The 18,885-nt window shown below is 44.2% G+C and overlaps 1 protein-coding gene across 4 annotated transcripts in view; it reads right to left on the bottom strand.

Annotated features, from left to right (window-relative positions):
- The window catches only part of LOC128694293 (uncharacterized peptidase C1-like protein F26E4.3), a 151,856-nt gene that overhangs the window by 94,366 nt on the left and 38,605 nt on the right, over positions 1–18,885 (bottom strand). Inside the window, exon 3 of one of the 4 annotated variants that reach the window (XM_070093733.1) lies at positions 298–450. The exons of the other annotated variants lie outside the window; for them this stretch is intronic. The gene's annotated coding sequence lies outside the window, so the exon portion shown is untranslated. The remainder of the gene's footprint in view (positions 1–297; positions 451–18,885) is intronic. 4 annotated transcript variants of the gene reach the window in all.

The raw sequence follows: 18,885 nt of genomic DNA, 5'->3' as shown, positions 1-18,885 counted from the left end.
CCGAGTTGGCATGGATTGATGGTGGGCACTTATTTAACTTATAGATTTACCCTTCAGGGAAGGAGTAGGTAGTTTTACTGTTAGTATATTAATATTAGGTTTACTAAGGCAACTGTAGATAATAATAATGTGGACCTAAGACCTTAACATAGGTAGTAATAGGCCGATAATGTAGGCAAACACTAGGTTAAGTTAGCTAGGGAGAACTGGCAGCCCTAGTTTAAACGAAGAGACGAGGGTCTGGAAGAGAGACCAGCTCGTTCTTCTGTAGACAGACACCAACTGGACAACACTTGCCGTGATCAGCAGACGGCGCCCCCCACGTGTCTTCACATTTGAGACCTGGGGAAATCTGGTAGAGGCACCTCTATGTACTGTAGATGACCACCTCCGTCAGACCCATACGGTAAGACAAAACCTCCACTTTCTCTTAGGATTTCTGGCCAGTGTCTGGGAAAAAAATGTGAGTTGAACTGTAGGCCTGTATGCAACTGGCAGTGCATGCCCAGTACGTACCAGTGTCTCTTGTCTACCTAGAAGCTAGTGTCTGTGTCTGCATAGTTGTACTAGGGGATACACACCCCCTTGGATATAGGAATTTCTGAGGTGCAGGCAGGTCACTAATAACGATTGAATATTGCAGGAATTAAAGCTCCCAGTTGCACATGGTTTCTGAGGGGAAGTCCAAAGGGGCTAAGCTTAGGAAGGTTGAAGATCAGGATATTTGCTGCAACACCAAGTAAGTTAGTCCTTTATACATGCATGCAGGCGAGTTTCTTGCAACATCAATCATTTGTGAAAATCTGTCCTATAAGCCACTTGTGAGGCTGAGGTACCGACCTCAGAGCTCGGTGTCAACAGTTTGCCAGGGTAGGTGACTCACTTGGAGGCAGTCCAGACAAATTTTCACAAAAGTGGTCCTTCAAAAACCATGATGTGGAATAGCTAGGTTAAAATTAACATAGCTAGGCCAAAGTTAGGAACCAGTTTAAGAGTTAGGTTAAGTTAGCACACCTAGGCCCAGAGTTACACAGAGGCTAGGCCAAGCTGACTATACACAGAAGTTATTATTTGCAGTAATTTACAGGCAGGCCAGGTAGGCTAGAGAACCTTGTGAATTTAATTATTTACAGTGATTACAAGTAATCCAGAGTAGGAGACTTGTGTGTTAATTACTTACAGTGGATTTGCAAGGTAGCCACAGTTAGGCTAGGCTTGTACAATATTTACAACAGTTATAGTAGCAAGGACAGATTTAACCTAGTTATTATTTACAGGGAGTTCTAAAAGCCAGGTTTAAGTTATAGCACACTAGTTAGGTTAGGATTTACCTTATCCAACCATCCACGCTAGACAGTAAACTGGGCAGTTACCTGGAGTTTACCTGGAGAGAGTTTCGGGGGGTCAATGCCCCCGCGGCCCGGTCTGTGACCAGGCCTCCTGGTGGATCAGCGCCTGATCAACCAGGCTGTTGCTGCTGGCTGCACGCAAACCAACGTACGAGCCACAGCCCGGCTGATCAGGAACTGACTTTAGGTGCTTGTCCAGTGCCAGCTTGAAGACTGCCAGGGGTCTGTTGGTAATCCCCCTTATGTGTGCTGGGAGGCAGTTGAACAGTCTCGGGCCCCTGACACTTATTGTATGGTCTCTTAACGTGCTAGTGACACCCCTGCTTTTCATTGGGGGGATGGTGCATCGTCTGCCAAGTCTTTTGCTTTCGTAGTGAGTGATTTTCGTGTGCAAGTTCGGTACTAGTCCCTCTAGGATTTTCCAGGTGTATATAATCATGTATCTCTCCCTCCTGCGTTCCAGGGAATACAGGTTTAGAAACCTCAAGCGCTCCCAGTAATTGAGGTGTTTTATCTCCGTTATGCGTGCCGTGAAAGTTCTCTGTACATTTTCTAGGTCGGCAATTTCACCTGCCTTGAAAGGTGCTGTTAGAGTGCAGCAATATTCCAGCCTAGATAGAACAAGTGACCTGAAGAGTGTCATCATGGGCTTGGCCTCCCTAGTTTTGAAGGTTCTCATTATCCATCCTGTCATTTTTCTAGCAGATGCAATTGATACAATGTTATGGTCCTTGAAGGTGAGATCCTCCGACATAATCACTCCCAGGTCTTTGACGTTGGTGTTTCGCTCTATTTTGTGGCCAGAATTTGTTTTGTACTCTGATGAAGATTTAATTTCCTCATGTTTACCATATCTGAGTAATTGAAATTTCTCATCGTTGAACTTCATATTGTTTTCTGCAGCCCACTGAAAGATTTGGTTGATGTCCGCCTGGAGCCTTGCAGTGTCTGCAATGGAAGACACTGTCATGCAGATTCGGGTGTCATCTGCAAAGGAAGACACGGTGCTGTGGCTGACATCCTTGTCTATGTCGGATATGAGGATGAGGAACAAGATGGGAGCTAGTACTGTGCCTTGTGGAACAGAGCTTTTCACCGTAGCTGCCTCGGACTTTACTCTGTTGACGACTACTCTCTGTGTTCTGTTAGTGAGGAAATTATAGATCCATCGACCGACTTTTCCTGTTATTCCTTTAGCGCGCATTTTGTGCGCTATTACGCCATGGTCACATTTGTCGAAGGCTTTTGCAAAGTCTGTATATATTACATCTGCATTCTTTTTGTCTTCTAGTGCATTTAGGACCTTGTCGTAGTGATCCAGTAGTTGAGACAGGCAGGAGCGACCTGTTCTAAACCCGTGTTGCCCTGGGTTGTTAGGCCAAGCTATTTACATACATTATTCATTTACTGTTTCACAAGTTGAATTGTTGAATTAACTTGTGCGAATTAAGTGATTTTTTAATTTGTATACTGCATTTTTGTGTGATTTTCATTGTCTTTGATTCATTTTAATGTGGGATTTGTGAATTGTACCTGAGACTAGGTTAAGTCCTGTAATTATTTGCTGACATTGTACAGGAAATTGCTAGGTTAAGCTTTCACATTGATACACATTTCGATTGGGATTTGAGAGCTAACAGTGTACATTTTTGATTCAGAGTAGAGTCAATATAATAAAGGGAGTTGTCAAGCTTGTTGAGAAGCCTTGAGACTCGTTCATTCTTGCCTAATACCGTTCGTGCTGTGGGGTGGGCTAATTGAAGTACAAATTAGTACCGTGATCTTAACTAAACCGCAACTATGGTAGGTGAAGATGTAGTACCAGCTGTCCCAGCTCTAAGTCAATTAAAGCGGTCTATGGGAGCCTATAAGGGACGCCTGAGCAAAGCATGTGAGGAGTGTCCTATGGTCAGGCAAGATCAGGACGTAGACTGGGAGGAACTAGAGAGTTGCCTGAAACCTTTGGAGCAAAGACTGGAGGCCTTTGAGAGATCATTTATCCTTTATGAGACAGAGGCCTATACTACAGGCGAGTCTGAATATACAGTCGAAGTAGCACGGACGGACTATGACGAACGAAGGGCAGAGTGTAAAGCAGAGATGAGACTCTGCAGGCAGTTAATAAAGACTTTGAAGGGCAGTACAGCAGGGGGAGCAAATGTTTTAAGGAACACGAACAACAGCACGCCTGTTAATGTGTTGCCCAGATTGCCCCAGTTGAATTTACCAACGTTCGACGGAACCTTAACAGAGTACATTGCTTTCTGGGATCAGTTTAAAGCCCAGATAGATGACAGAGACGATTTGTCAGATGCCGTCAAATTACAATATTTACGTTCACAGCTCTAGGGTAAAGCCTTGGACTTGGTCCAGCATTACCAAACCACCGACACCAATTACCAACATGCCAAAGACCAATTAAAGGACACGTTTGGCAACACTGAGGAGATAAAGGTAGCTATACTTTATCGGTTGTTGGATCTAGAGGCTTGTCGCCATGACCGTCAGAGCCTAGAGAAGTTCCGAATCGAAGTTATGAGTTTGACAAATAGTCTTAAAGATTTACATGATTGGAGTAAGTCGGAATGGTTCATCAGTCAGGTGATTCAGAGGAAACTGGCTGGCACTACAGTGCATGAGTTGCACTTAAAATATCGGACGAATAGGTTCACGATACAACAAATTGTTGAGGGTTGGGAGATCTCGTTTCTCATTTGAGTATAGGTGTGAGAGAAGAGTCACCACCATCGCCACATAAAAACCCAGAAAGTTACTCAAAGATCTCGAGAGATCAGTCTAAAGCTCGTACGACTAACGTTGGAGTGTACTATGGTAAAGAAGTGTCTAAGGTAAGAACCTCTAAGCAGAATTTCAGAGGCACTCATGCCAGAATATGAGTGCTCTGCGAAGGCGAACACGCTAGCACGAGTTGCTCGGAGTATATAACACTGAGCAGTAGGCAACAGAGACTAAGGGAGTTGAGACTCTGCTTCAAGTGTTGTGGGGAACACTTTGCGAGAGACTGTGGCACCCAGCTCAGTGAGTGTCGAGTCTGTTGCAAAGGCAAGCACCATACTGCACTATGTCCCAATAATTTAAGGGAACCCCAAGCTAGTAGGGATATCTCTCAGGTAGAGATAGAAAGCGAGTCCAAGCCTGAAATGGTAGCCAGCGTGATTAGTGGGAGTGAAGTCTCTAATCTGAGTGAGAATCACGGAGGTGCTGCCCTACCTACAGTCATGGCAAAGGTTGTGAATGGGCACAGGTCCGAAACAACCCAATTATTCTTTGACCCAGGAGCATAAGTATCCTTGATAACAAAGAAGTTGGTGGCTAAATTAAAGTTGAAGGCCACAAAGAAAGTTAGTATGATGGGAGGGGCTATAAGTCAGGCCCAACCTAGATCTTATGATGTGGTGGATGTCACAGTCAAATTAGGTGGACACCGCAGAGACATTACAGCCTTGGTGGCAGAGACGTTACCCAGGGCAATTACAGCGAGAGGTCTTGCTGCAGCAGCTAAGCGATTGAAAGACCTTGACGTGAAGCTGGCAGACCAGGGAATTACCACTGACACGGTCAGAAATGTAGGTATCCTGGTGGGAGCCAATCATATAGATGACTTCCTGTCTACACGATGGACGTTTAGGGAAGGAATCGGGTTATACAGATCCCCAGTAGGATACATCATAGGCGGCAGGATTCCACCTGAATTCCCTGCCACGCCAGATAGAGAAGCTGTCCCCATGATAGCTGGGGGAGTAGTGATAATGAATACCAGTATACACTATGAACCGCCAGGGAAGCTGAACCAGGTAGGGAGTGACGAACACTTGGCCACCTTGGGGAAAACACTTTTACAGGGTACGTAAAGAGGGAGATAGATTGCCATTAAATCCAGGGAACCTCGTAACAGTGGGAGGAAAGGCTACCAGGGCATGTGGGCCACTGGGTGGGAAAGTACGGAGCCACTCAGTCAAGGCTAGACATACGAAAGATGTTAAAGTTAAAGGAAAGGGTGCTAAGACCATCGGAACCAACAAGTTTACACCCCCAGAGGTCCACGCAGGGGAAACTGGACGGTTGAAGTTAGACCGGAGTCTGCTCGACGAGAGTGGCCAGATGGCACTCATGTCCAGGGTCCGCCGGGGAAGGGGCTCGCGGAAGGTGAACTTGATCTAGACTTAGTACCTATCTTCGCCGGCGGAAGGATGTTGGAACTTATTTGGTTCGAGAAGTCCCAACAGGGTAAAAACACACCGTTCAGTGGCCCTTAAACCCACCCAAACAAAAAGCGTTCTCCCCGAGTTGGCGTGGATTGATGGTAGGCACCTATTTAATTTATAGATTTACCCTTCAGGGAAGGAGTAGGTAGTTTTACTGTTAGTATATTAATATTAGGTTTACTAAGGCAACTGTAGATGATGATAATGTGGACCTAAGACCTTAACATAGGTAGTAATAGGCCGATAATGTAGGCAAACACTAGGTTAAGTTAGCTAGGGAGAACTGACAGCCCTAGTTTGAACGAAGAGACGAGGGTCTGGAAGAGAGACCAGCTCGTTCTTCTGTAGACAGACACCAACTGGACAACACGTGCCGTGATCAGCAGACGGCGCCCCCCACGTGTCTTCACATTTGAGACCTGGGGAAATCTGGTAGAGGCACCTCGATGTACCATAGATGACCTCCATCAGACCCATACAGTAAGACAAAACCTCCACTTTCTCTTAGGATTTCTGGCCAGTGTCTGGGGAAAAATTGTGAGTTGAACTGTAGGCCTGTATGCAACTGGCAGTGCATGCCCAGTATGTACCATGCACTGCCCAGTACGTACCAGTCTCTCTTGTCTACCTAGAAGCTAGTGTCCGTGTCTGCATAGTTGTACTAGCGGATACACACCCCCTTGGATATAGGAATTTCTGAGGTGCAGGCAGGTCACTAATAACGATTGAATATTGCAGGAATTAAAGCTCCCAGTTGCACGTGGTTTCTGAGGGGAAGTCCAAAGGGGCTAAGCTTAGGAAGGTTGAAGATCAGGATATTTGCTGCAACACCAAGTAAGTTAGTCCTTTATACGTGCATACAGGAGAGTTTCTTGCAACATCAATCATTTGTGAAAATCTGTCCTATAAGCCACTTGTGAGGCTGAGGTACCGACCTCAGAGCTCGGTGTCAACAGAGTTTGCCAGGGTAGGTGACTCACTTGGAGGCAGTCCAGACAAATTTTCACAGTTAGCCTACTCAACTGATTTCAAAGCTTAGCCCTGTCTCAGATACACTAACACCCTCCCTGGGATGCTACCCAGTCTGATAGACTAGTGCTAGCACCAAGTCGGCTAGCACTAGTTTATCAGCTGCGACTCTTATATTTCATTCTTACCGAGCTGAATTAGAGGGCATCGTTTTTGAATGTATGAAGTTACATCACAAAGGGTTTTGGAAGTTATGTGACTTTTTAGGTTGCTTGGAATGCGTTCATCAGCTTTGGTCATAGGACACATGCCAACTGTTCGATGACTCCGGCCCTACTGATCTTGTGCAAACGCTGAAATTTTTAAGCTGATTGAATTAGGCCTTATTGAGTCTTGAGCAAAATCAAGAAAAAAAAAATCAGGCATCCTCTCAAACATCCCTCTTCAGGGATACTAATAAAGAACAAAAAAGGTGTAATACCCTGACTATAACAAATCACCATTACTCAGTAAACCGAAACTTAATAACAAAAAAAGGCACAATACTGTGACTGGAACGATACACAAATAACCCGCACATAGAAGAGAGGAGCTTACGACGACGTTTCGGTCCGACTAGGACCATTTACAAAGCCACACTAACTAGAAGTGGAGCAGGTTAGTGTGACTTCTGGTTAGCGTGACTTTGTAAATGGTCCAAGTCGGACCGAAACGTCGTCGTAAGCTCCTCTCTTCTATGTGCGGGTTATTTGTGAACCGAAACTTAAGATGACGGGGAAAAAGAAGTCTGTCGTCGGGTTCTACTACCTTCTTATTTCTATCTTTACTCCTGCTGCACTACTGCTTCTGCCACTACTACTACTATTACTACTACTATTATTACCACTACTACAACTAATCCCCGCCCTCCCGTTCTACCACTCCCTTTCTCTGCTCATTCTCATATACGTATATTTTTACCTCCTCAGTTTGACTTAAGAGTCCAAGTCAGACTGAACCATCGTCATAATTTTCATTTTCAAATTACAGGATACTAATAATCTATTTTATCTTGAGTTTAGTATTAAAAAAAATGTAGGTATAATAGAAAAAAATATTTTCTTAACAGATAAAGAGAATCGAGTAAAAAAGTTACACTGACGATTTAATGCTTTAAAAACCTTTTTTTTCAACTTGATAGCCCCATTCATTAGTGATTGTAAGCCGTAATTTCCGTGTTTAGGTTCGGGACCAATCCCCCGGTATCTTCCATGTTTAGATTATAGTGTATCTTTTACGCCTACATTCTAAGAAGTACATTTACAGTGATTTCAAGCGCGCCCAGTAATTTAGGTTCTTGACTGAATTTATACGAACTGGCAAGGTTCTCTGCACATTTTCCAGCTCGGTTATGTCTCCTGCCTTGAAGGGTATCATCATCGGTTTGTGTATCAACATACTGTGCTCCTTGAAGGTAAGATCTAGCACTATAATTTCCAGGTCTCGCACACCTGCCTTAGGTTTCTGTTTGTCTTGTACTCCGATCTTTTCATTTCACCCCTCTATGGGGTGCCCCTCCCACAAGAGGTGTCATCACCTGCCAACTAGTAACGTAACAAGAGAACGATCCACTGTTTAAATTAATTAAAATATTCCGATTGTTTACACATAATTAAGCAGAGGGCTTACTAGCCTTTCCAAGTCAATATTTTTGTTTTTAAATTTATAATTATATTTTGAGCTCTGACGTTACTAACGGAGTTAATATTTTATTATGATTATTATTATTATTATGACTATTATTATTATTAAAGTCTTGGAACTTTCATTTTATTACCCTATCACGTAACAATTTTTCTAAACGAATTTAATATTTCACAAACAGCAGCTCCTTCTTAAGAATATCAGTTAAACGTCATAATAAATCAATATAAAATCCTTATATTACTTTTGGTCAGCTTCTACTTGTTCCTAATCAATAAAAGGCTTTGTATGCAGTATCGATGAACTCAGCTATTAAGCTCACGATGTTTGAAAATGCTGGGGTTCAGTGTCTTGACCCCATGACCATGAGAACGTTACGGGTATAGACGGGCATGCATGGCAGTATACTTGGGTATACATGCTAATGCGCAGAGCTCTTAAAAAATATCTTAGGCAACACCGAAGATTTCTCTTTCTCATGATGCAACGAAGAGTGTATATAGAAACAAACAATACTTAGCTTTTTAATATATTATTTGAAGTGACATTATTAGTCCTTCGGAAGGACAAATAACTCCACTTCAAAAACGAGGAAGGAGTCCGACTCCTTCCTTGTTGTTAAAACATTTGGAAATAAAACTGAATTGTTGTGTTTAACACCTGTGGTGTACCCATTCTACTTGCCTCTCTGGTACTGCTCTTGGTTCCACTGACAACTCCTCAATAAATCGTTTGTTCGGCACTGACTGTCTCTTTGCCCTTTCATTTCATCTCTCTCCCTTCCTACTGTAATCGCATCACCTGATCTTTTACTCTCATTTTGTTTTCTGATTTGGCTATAAACCATTTAGGACCAGATTTTTATTTGTTTTTGCTGCTGTCATTCTCAGACTGTCATTCAGCCTCTTTCATCACTCTTAGATATTCGTTTCTGGATCTTATGTTCACTGCTCTCTTGTCTGTCCTTCGTTTTCTTTAGTCTGTTGACGCTCTTGTGATGAGTGTGTGAGAAAATGAGTGTGTACTCACCTAGTTATGGTTGCAGGGGTCGATTCCTGGCCCCCGCCTCTTCACCGGTCGCTACTGGGTCACTCTCCCAGAACCATGAGCTTTATCATACCTCTGCTTGAAGCTATGAATGAATCCTGCCTCCACTACATCGCTTCCCAAACTATTCCACTTCCTGACTACTCTGTGACTGAAGAAATACTTCCTAACATCCCTGTGATTCATCTGTGTCTTCAACTTCCAACTGTCCCCCCCTTGTTGCTGTGTCCCATCTCTGGAACATTGTCTCTGTCCACCTTGTCAATTCCTCTTGGTATTTTATATGTCGTTATCATGTCCCCCCTATCTCTCCTGTCCTCCAGTGTCGTCAGGTCGAGTTCCCTTAACCTCTCCTCGTAGGTCATACCCCTTAGTTCTGGGACTAGTCTTACTGCAAACCTTTGCACTTTCTCTAGTTTCTTTACGTGCTTGTGTGTGTGTACTCACCTAGTTGAGGTTGCGAGGGTCGAGTCCGAGCTCCTGGCCCCGCCTCTTCACTGATCGCTACTAGGTCACTCTCCCTGAGCCGTGAGCTTCATCATACCTCTGCTTAAAGCTATGTATGGATCCTGCCTCCACTACATCGCTTCCCAAACTATTCCACTTACTGACTACTCTGTGGCTGAAGAAATACTTCCTAACATCCCTGTGATTCATCTGTGTCTTCAGCTTCCAACTGTGTCCCCTTGTTACTGTGTCCAATCTCTGGAACATCCTGTCTTTGTCCACCTTGTCAATTCCTCTCAGTATTTTGTATGTCGTTATCATGTCCCCCCTATCTCTCCTGTCCTCCAGTGTCGTCAGGTTGATTTCCCTTAACCTCTCCTCGTAGGACATACCTCTTAGCTCTGGGACTAGTCTTGTTGCAAACCTTTGCACTTTCTCTAGTTTCTTCACGTGCTTGGCTAGGTGTGGGTTCCAAACTGGTGCCGCATACTCCAATATGGGCCTAACATACACGGTGTACAGGGTCCTGAATGATTCCTTATTAAGATGTCGGAATGCTGTTCTGAGGTTTGCTAGGCGCCCATATGCTGCAGCAGTTATTTGGTTGATGTGCGCTTCAGGAGATGTGCCTGGTGTTATACTCACCCCAAGATCTTTTTCCTTGAGTGAGGTTTGTAGTCTCTGACCCCCTAGACTGTACTCCGTCTGCGGCCTTCTTTGCCCTTCCCCAATCTGTGTGTGTGTGTGTGTGTGTGTGTGTGTGTGTGTGTGTGTGTGTGTGTGTGTGTGTGTGTGTGTGTATATGTATTACACTGGTTCAAGATACATATGTATTATACAATTATGCAGCATGTTTATAATGCTTTGTGTGTGTTTAATGCGTTTATAAAATTCTAAGTATATATTATGCTGTGTGTTTGTTATGTTTTGTGTATATTATGCTGTATATGTTGAGTGGTTGGTTATGGTAGCTGCAGATCATTCGTCGCCTTTTTACAAGAAACCGGACTGGCCCATCGGTCTACTAAAAAAGTCTAAGTAAGATCAATGACTAACATTAATAGTGACTTATGATGCGATAAATAAGCAAAATATATATTAGCTAAAGCATCCGTAACGTCAAAATTTATTTGCTCTCTCATGCAATTATATTATTAGCACTAAACAGTGACAATGTCATTAAAATATGCAGCAAAGATAACTGTATTATTATTATTATTATAATCAAGGGGGAAGCGCTAAACCCGGAGGATTATACAGCGCCTGGGGGGGGGGGGGGATGTGGAAGGCATTCAGGCTTAATTCGGGGAACTGGAGCACAGATCCAATTCCCTAAATCAAGAGCCCCTCACCAACATCAAGGAACCTTCCTTGAGGGGTAGATAACTGTAAAACGTAATAAATTCACAGGGACTAACACTAGGAGGTAGTGTTGACATCAATAGGACATAACACCAGTAGAAGCAGTGAAAACACAACAGTATAATGCCCTGACACGAAGCAGTGATGACGGTGAAAATTTCAGTAGGATAATGTCTTGATCCAAGAAAAGGCAGTAATGACGTCATCAGGATTTGGCTGACTCTAGCGGAAGCAGTGATGACATCAACAGGATACGGCTATAACCTTGGCGGATCAGTGATGTCACGTGAACGCCCTCTCATTGGCGGAAAGAATAATAATAATATAAGCATTGTGCTCTGTTGTCTAGGGAGCCACAGTGACGCCACCTTGGACCACCTTGACTCCAGCAGCAGATAAATTCTTTGAGGGATTCTGTCTTGGTAACGAGAACGAGTAGTACACTAGGGCCAGGGGGGAGGGAGAGACAAAAGGAGGGGGAAGTGAGAAACTTGTCGGGGAGGAAAACTAGAAGAGCAGAAAGCAGAGGTGTAGGTGTTGATTGGTGTTATTATATTATTGTTGTCTATCTCCCTGCGTTGGTACGACTGTTGTTTTGTATGTGTTCAGGCTGTGCTGCCCCCGCCTGCCCCCCCCCTCTCTCTCTCTCTCTCTCTCTCTCTCTCTTTTAAACAAGGGTTTTACAAGGTTAGGTTAATTAATGGTTTTACTTTTATTTGCAAGTTAAGACCTGTTACCTACACCTACTCATTTTAAATAATTTTTATTGTTATAAGTCTTCAATCAGACACTGGACAAGCACCTAAAGTTGGTACCTGACCAACCGGGCTGTGGCTCGTACGCTGGATTGCGTGCATCCAGCAGTAACAGCCTGGTTGATCAGGCTTTGATTCACCATGAGGCCTAGTCACAGACCGGGCCGCGGGGGCGTTGACCCCCGGAACTCTCTCCAGGTAAAATTCCAGGCAATAAGATATACAGAAAGGGAACAGGAAGTTGGAGCCATCTGTGGGAGGGATTTAATTTGATCATCTATTTCGTTGTCATTATGCTGTACGAACATGTTCCATACTCGAGTCTTCGTAGGAATAATCTCCGATCAAGTGATGTTCTTGAGAAGTGTAAAGCCAGAGTTGATGTTTGCTGCTCTGACCGAGGAACTCATGATCCAGGGAAACTGACAGATCCGCCCAGATTATGACATCCATTCTAATTTAGTGCTATCCATGAATATATTTATAATAACACCACCAAAGCTGCTTTCATAGAAAACCTGGAAGCTTTCTACAACAGATGGGAACATAAAAAGTCTGGGCTGAATGGTACTGCCCTTGATACTGGCCATGTAGTCACAAACTGTAAGGCTGGAGGTGATGTCCTGGTAGTCAGTAAATGTGGGGCTGATAGTGCTGTCCTGGGAGACAGTAATGGTGAAGCTGGAGGTGCTGTCCTGGGAGACAGAAATGGTGAAGCTGGAGATACTGTCCTGGGAGACAGTAATGGTGAAGCTGGAGATTTTGTCCAGGTAGTCGGGAATTATACGCAGGAAGGAATACATATAAATGACCTCATAGGGGACAGAAGCCATAGTTTACCTGGAGTTTACCTGGAGAGAAACTCTGTGACCAGGCCTCCTGGTGGATCAGCGCCTGATCAACCAGGCTGTTGCTGCTGGCTGCACGCAAACCAACGTACGAGCCACAGCCCGGCTGATCAAACTGACTTTAGGTGCTTGTCCAGTGCCAGCTTGAAGACTGCCAGGGGTCTGTTGGTAATCCCCCTTATGTGTGCTGGGAGGCAGTTGAACAGTCTCGGGCCCCTGACACTTATTGTATGGTCTCTTAACGTGCTAGTGACACCCCTGCTTTTCAATGGTGCATCGTCTGCCAAGTCTTTTGCTTTCGTAGTGAGTGATTTTCGTGTGCAAGTTCGGTACTAGTCCCTCTAGGATTTTCCAGGTGTATATAATCATGTATCTCTCCCTCCTGCGTTCCAGGGAATACAGGTTTAGAAACCTCAAGCGCTCCCAGTAATTGAGGTGTTTTATCTCCGTTATGCGCGCCGTGAAAGTTCTCTGTACATTTTCTAGGTCGGCAATTTCACCTGCCTTGAAAGGTGCTGTTAGAGTGCAGCAATATTCCAGCCTAGATAGAACAAGTGACCTGAAGAGTGTCATCATGGGCTTGGCCTCCCTAGTTTTGAAGGTTCTCATTATCCATCCTGTCATTTTTCTAGCAGATGCGATTGATACAATGTTATGGTCCTTGAAGGTGAGATCCTCCGACATAATCACTCCCAGGTCTTTGACGTTGGTGTTTCGCTCTATTTTGTGGCCAGAATTTGTTTTGTACTCTGATGAAGATTTAATTTCCTCATGTTTACCATATCTGAGTAATTGAAATTTCTCATCGTTGAACTTCATATTGTTTTCTGCAGCCCACTGAAAGATTTGGTTGATGTCCGCCTGGAGCCTTGCAGTGTCTGCAATGGAAGACACTGTCATGCAGATTCGGGTGTCATCTGCAAAGGAAGACACGGTGCTGTGGCTGACATCCTTGTCTATGTCGGATATGAGGATGAGGAACAAGATGGGAGCTAGTACTGTGCCTTGTGGAACAGAGCTTTTCACCGTAGCTGCCTCGGACTTTACTCTGTTGACGACTACTCTCTGTGTTCTGTTAGTGAGGAAATTATAGATCCATCGACCAACTTTTCCTGTTATTCCTTTAGCGCGCATTTTGTGCGCTATTACGCCATGGTCACACTTGTCGAAGGCTTTTGCAAAGTCTGTATATATTACATCTGCATTCTTTTTGTCTTCTAGTGCATTTAGGACCTTGTCGTAGTGATCCAGTAGTTGAGACAGACAGGAGCGACCTGTTCTAAACCCATGTTGCCCTGGGTTGTGTAACTGATGGGTTTCTAGATGGGTGGTGATCTTGCTTCTTAGGACCCTTTCAAAGATTTTTATGATATGGGATGTTAGTGCTATTGGTCTGTAGTTCTTTGCTGTTGCTTTACTGCCCCCTTTGTGGAGTGGGGCTATGTCTGTTGTTTTTAGTAACTGAGGGACGACCCCCGTGTCCATGCTCCCTCTCCATAGGATGGAAAAGGCTCGTGATAGGGGCTTCTTGCAGTTCTTGATGAACACAGAGTTCCATGAGTCTGGCCCTGGGACAGAGTGCATGGGCATGTCATTTATCGCCTGTTCGAAGTCATTTGGCGTCAGGATAACATCGGATAGGCTTGTGTTAATCAAATTTTGTGGCTCTCTCATAAAAAATTCATTTTGATCTTCGACTCTCAGTCTGGTTAGCGGCTTGCTAAAAACTGAGTCATATTGGGACTTGAGTAGCTCACTCATTTCCTTGCTGTCATCTGTGTAGGACCCATCTTGCTTAAGTAGGGGCCCAATACTGGACGTTGTTCTCGATTTTGATTTGGCATAGGAGAAGAAATAATTACCAAAAACTGGTGGGAGCTCCATTGTTGGTGCTAGGGAGGATAGGAATAAGACAGGGAAACATGCACCAACAGGGAATACAGTCACAGAAACCCAAGGCAAACGGAAACCAAGCCTGTGCACATACTATGCACTTGGTATTTGCTGGCATGGGAAATCTGGAAAAACAGATGGGACATGCAACTATGACCACCCTAGAAAATGCCATGCCCATATGACAACAGGAAAATGCAAACTCCCTTCCTGTAAGCTTTTTCACCCTGAAATGTGTACCTCTTCAGTACAGGAAAGACTGTGCTATAACTTAAATTGCCAGGCATACCATCTAAAGGGGACAAAAAGATACAAAACATCCAGGCCATGGGAAAACCTGGGTAGCTACAGCCACTCAAGAGGGAGAGGTTTTTTAGTGCCAGGAAGGAAAAAAAACTGGCAGGAAATGGCAGAAATCGTACACCAAATCCAGTCATTCCTGGAGTGGAACCACAGTCGATGGCCTCCACTCCAAACCAACAGATACAGATACTAATGCCGGAAAAAAAATCCCCCCCCAGTACCAACAATACCACCAGTCCGATAACATTCTTCTTTGCAAATATACAGGGTCTAAAGCCAGCAACAAACAACAAAATACCTTTCATCCGTGGACTGCTTGCAGAGGCAAAGGCAATGTTCGCGGCTTTCACTGAGACCCACATAAAGGATCACTTGGACAACGAAATATGGATCCCAGGTTACAACCTATACAGATGTGACAGAGTGAACAGGCAAAAGGGGGGGGTTGGCCTGTACATTGCAGAGTCACTTGTTTGCACAGAACTGCTTAATGCCTCAAATGACGTAGTGGAAGTTTTAGCAGTAAAGGTCGAGAACCAAAACCTAGTCATTGTGGTAGTCTACAAGCCTCCGGATGCAACATCCCAGCAATTCCAGGAACAGCTGTTGAAAATTGACCACTGTCTGGAAAATCTTCCAGCTCCTGCACCCAACATCTTGCTCCTGGGGGATTTCAACTTAAGGCACCTAAAATGGAGGAATATAGCAAATAATATTGTTGCAGTAATAACACCAGGAGGCAGCTCTGATGAAAACTCACACTCACACGAGCTTTTAAATCTCTGCACAAAATTCAATTTAAACCAGCAAATAATAGAGCCTACTAGACTGGAGAATACACTAGACCTCATCTTCACTAACAATGATGATCTGATAAGAAATGTCACCATATCAAAAACAATATACTCAGATCACAACATAATTGAGGTTCAGACATGTATGCGTGGAGCCCCAGACCGACAAAATGAGACTAGTCACGAGGGAGCATTCACCAAATTCAACTTCAATAACAAAAACATAAAGTGGGACCAAGTAAACCAAGTCCTAACCGATATAAGCTGGGAAGATATACTAAGCAACACAGACCCAAACTTATGCCTAGAACAGATTAACTCGGTGGCACTCGATGTATGCACAAGGCTTATTCCTCTAAGAAAAAGGAGGAGTAGATGTAAAATAGAAAGAGACAGGCGCTCCCTTTACAGGCGACGGAAAAGAATAACAGAGCGGCTAAAAGAGGTCAATATATCTGAAATGCGCAGGGAGACACTGGTCAGAGAAATAGCAAGCATCGAACTTAAGCTAAAAGAATCCTTTAGGAGTCAGGAATCGCGGGAAGAACTAAAAGCCATAAATGAAATCGAAAGAAACCCAAAGTATTTCTTCTCCTATGCCAAATCAAAATCGAGAACAACGTCCAGTATTGGGCCCCTACTTAAACAAGATGGGTCCTACACAGATGACAGCAAGGAAATGAGTGAGCTACTCAAGTCCCAATATGACTCAGTTTTTAGCAAGCCGCTAACCAGACTGAGAGTCGAAGATCAAAATTAATTTTTTATGAGAGAGCCACAAAATTTGATTAACACAAGCCTATCCGATGTTATCCTGACGCCAAATGACTTCGAACAGGCGATAAATGACATGCCCATGCACTCTGCCCCAGGGCCAGACTCATGGAACTCTGTGTTCATCAAGAACTGCAAGAAGCCCCTATCACGAGCCTTTTCCATCCTATGGAGAGGGAGCATGGACACGGGGGTCGTCCCTCAGTTACTAAAAACAACAGACATAGCCCCACTCCACAAAGGGGGCAGTAAAGCAACAGCAAAGAACTACAGACCAATAGCACTAACATCCCATATCATAAAAATCTTTGAAAGGGTCCTAAGAAGCAAGATCACCACCCATCTAGAAACCCATCAGTTACACAACCCAGGGCAACATGGGTTTAGAACAGGTCGCTCCTGTCTGTCTCAACTACTGGATCACTACGACAAGGTCCTAAATGCACTAGAAGACAAAAAGAATGCAGATGTAATATATACAGACTTTGCAAAAGCCTTCGACAACTGTGACCATGGCGTAATAGCGCACAAAATGCGCGCTAAAGGAATAACAGGAAAAGTCGGTCGATGGATCTATAATTTCCTCACTAACAGAACACAGAGAGTAGTCGTCAACAGAGTAAAGTCCGAGGCAGCTACGGTGAAAAGCTCTGTTCCACAAGGCACAGTACTAGCTCCCATCTTGTTCCTCATCCTCATATCCGACATAGACAAGGATGTCAGCCACAGCACCGTGTCTTCCTTTGCAGATGACACCCGAATCTGCATGACAGTGTCTTCCATTGCAGACACTGCAAGGCTCCAGGCGGACATCAACCAAATCTTTCAGTGGGCTGCAGAAAACAATATGAAGTTCAACGATGAGAAATTTCAATTACTCAGATATGGTAAACATGAGGAAATTAAATCTTCATCAGAGTACAAAACAAATTCTGGCCACAAAATAGAGCGAAACACCAACGTCAAAGACCTGGGAGTGATTATGTCGGAGGATCACACCTTCAAGGACCATAACATTGTATCAATCGCATCTGCTAGAAAAATGACAGGATGGATAATGAGAACCTTCAAAACTAGGGAGGCCAAGCCCATGATGACACTCTTCAGGTCACTTGTTCTATCTAGGCTGGAATATTGCTGCACTCTAACAGCACCTTTCAAGGCAGGTGAAATTGCCGACCTAGAAAATGTACAGAGAACTTTCACGGCGCGCATAACGGAGATAAAACACCTCAATTACTGGGAGCGCTTGAGGTTCTAAACCTGTATTCCCTGGAACGCAGGAGGGAGAGATACATGATTATATACACCTGGAAAATCCTAGAGGGACTAGTACCGAACTTGCACACGAAAATCACTCACTACGAAAGCAAAAGACTTGGCAGACGATGCACCATCCCCCCAATGAAAAGCAGGGGTGTCACTAGCACGTTAAGAGACCATACAATAAGTGTCAGGGGCCCGAGACTGTTCAACTGCCTCCCAGCACACATAAGGGGGATTACCAACAGACCCCTGGCAGTCTTCAAGCTGGCACTGGACAAGCACCTAAAGTCAGTTCCTGATCAGCCGGGCTGTGGCTCGTACGTTGGTTTGCGTGCAGCCAGCAGCAACAGCCTGGTTGATCAGGCGCTGATCCACCAGGAGGCCTGGTCACAGACCGGGCCGCGGGGGCGTTGACCCCCGAAACTCTCTCCAGGTAAACTCCAGGTAAACCACCTTGGAGACCAACAGTTTAGAAGTCTAGCACCTGGTTGCTAAACATCTTATCAAGTCTCAGAAGCCGTTGATCAACACGCTTATGTTGGCTAGATGTAATAGTCAGAGCTCTCTTCTAAGTAACATTTATTAGTGCTGGAGGTTTGAAGAGCATAGGTGAAGAATTTTTCTAGGTAAGGCACGAAATCCAATATATTTTTTTACAGATAGCAACTATTATCTGGTCCCACTATGTGAGGTATCTAGCTCACATAGTCGTTTCTTCACCTCCTCCCCGGTTGTGTATTGTGTCCAGTGCCTGCTGGCGCACTCTTCTGCTTAGGTTTGCTAGTAGCTTTTTTATCTCCTCTGAGAATATTCCCCTATATTTCAAAGTGAGCTCTTCACAGACTTCCTGGCCGTTCTTTATGAGTTCCTCCAGTGTCCTTAGATTCCATTAGCCTCTCCTTGTAGCTCATATACTTTAATTCTGGAACTAGACTAGTTGCACACCTCTTCACTTCGTTTCTCGACATGCTTTTCCAGGTATGGGTTCCATGTAGATATTGCATACTCCAAGAAGAGTCTAACATTTGTTGTATAAACATCCAGGAAAGACTCTTTAGAACCCTGAATGGCTCTCCTTAAAGCCAGAGGTAGAAGCCTCTACTGAAAAAGAAGATTCGGTTTATGAGAGCCTCTGGTGATATACCAGGCACTACACACTCGATTTTTTT

The sequence above is a fragment of the Cherax quadricarinatus genome, chromosome 43, assembly GCF_038502225.1.
Source record: "Cherax quadricarinatus isolate ZL_2023a chromosome 43, ASM3850222v1, whole genome shotgun sequence".
In the NCBI taxonomy this organism is placed as follows: Eukaryota; Metazoa; Arthropoda; class Malacostraca; order Decapoda; family Parastacidae; genus Cherax; species Cherax quadricarinatus.
The sequence above is the reverse complement of the archived record's forward strand: the minus strand, read 5'-3'. Positions and strand labels throughout refer to the sequence as shown.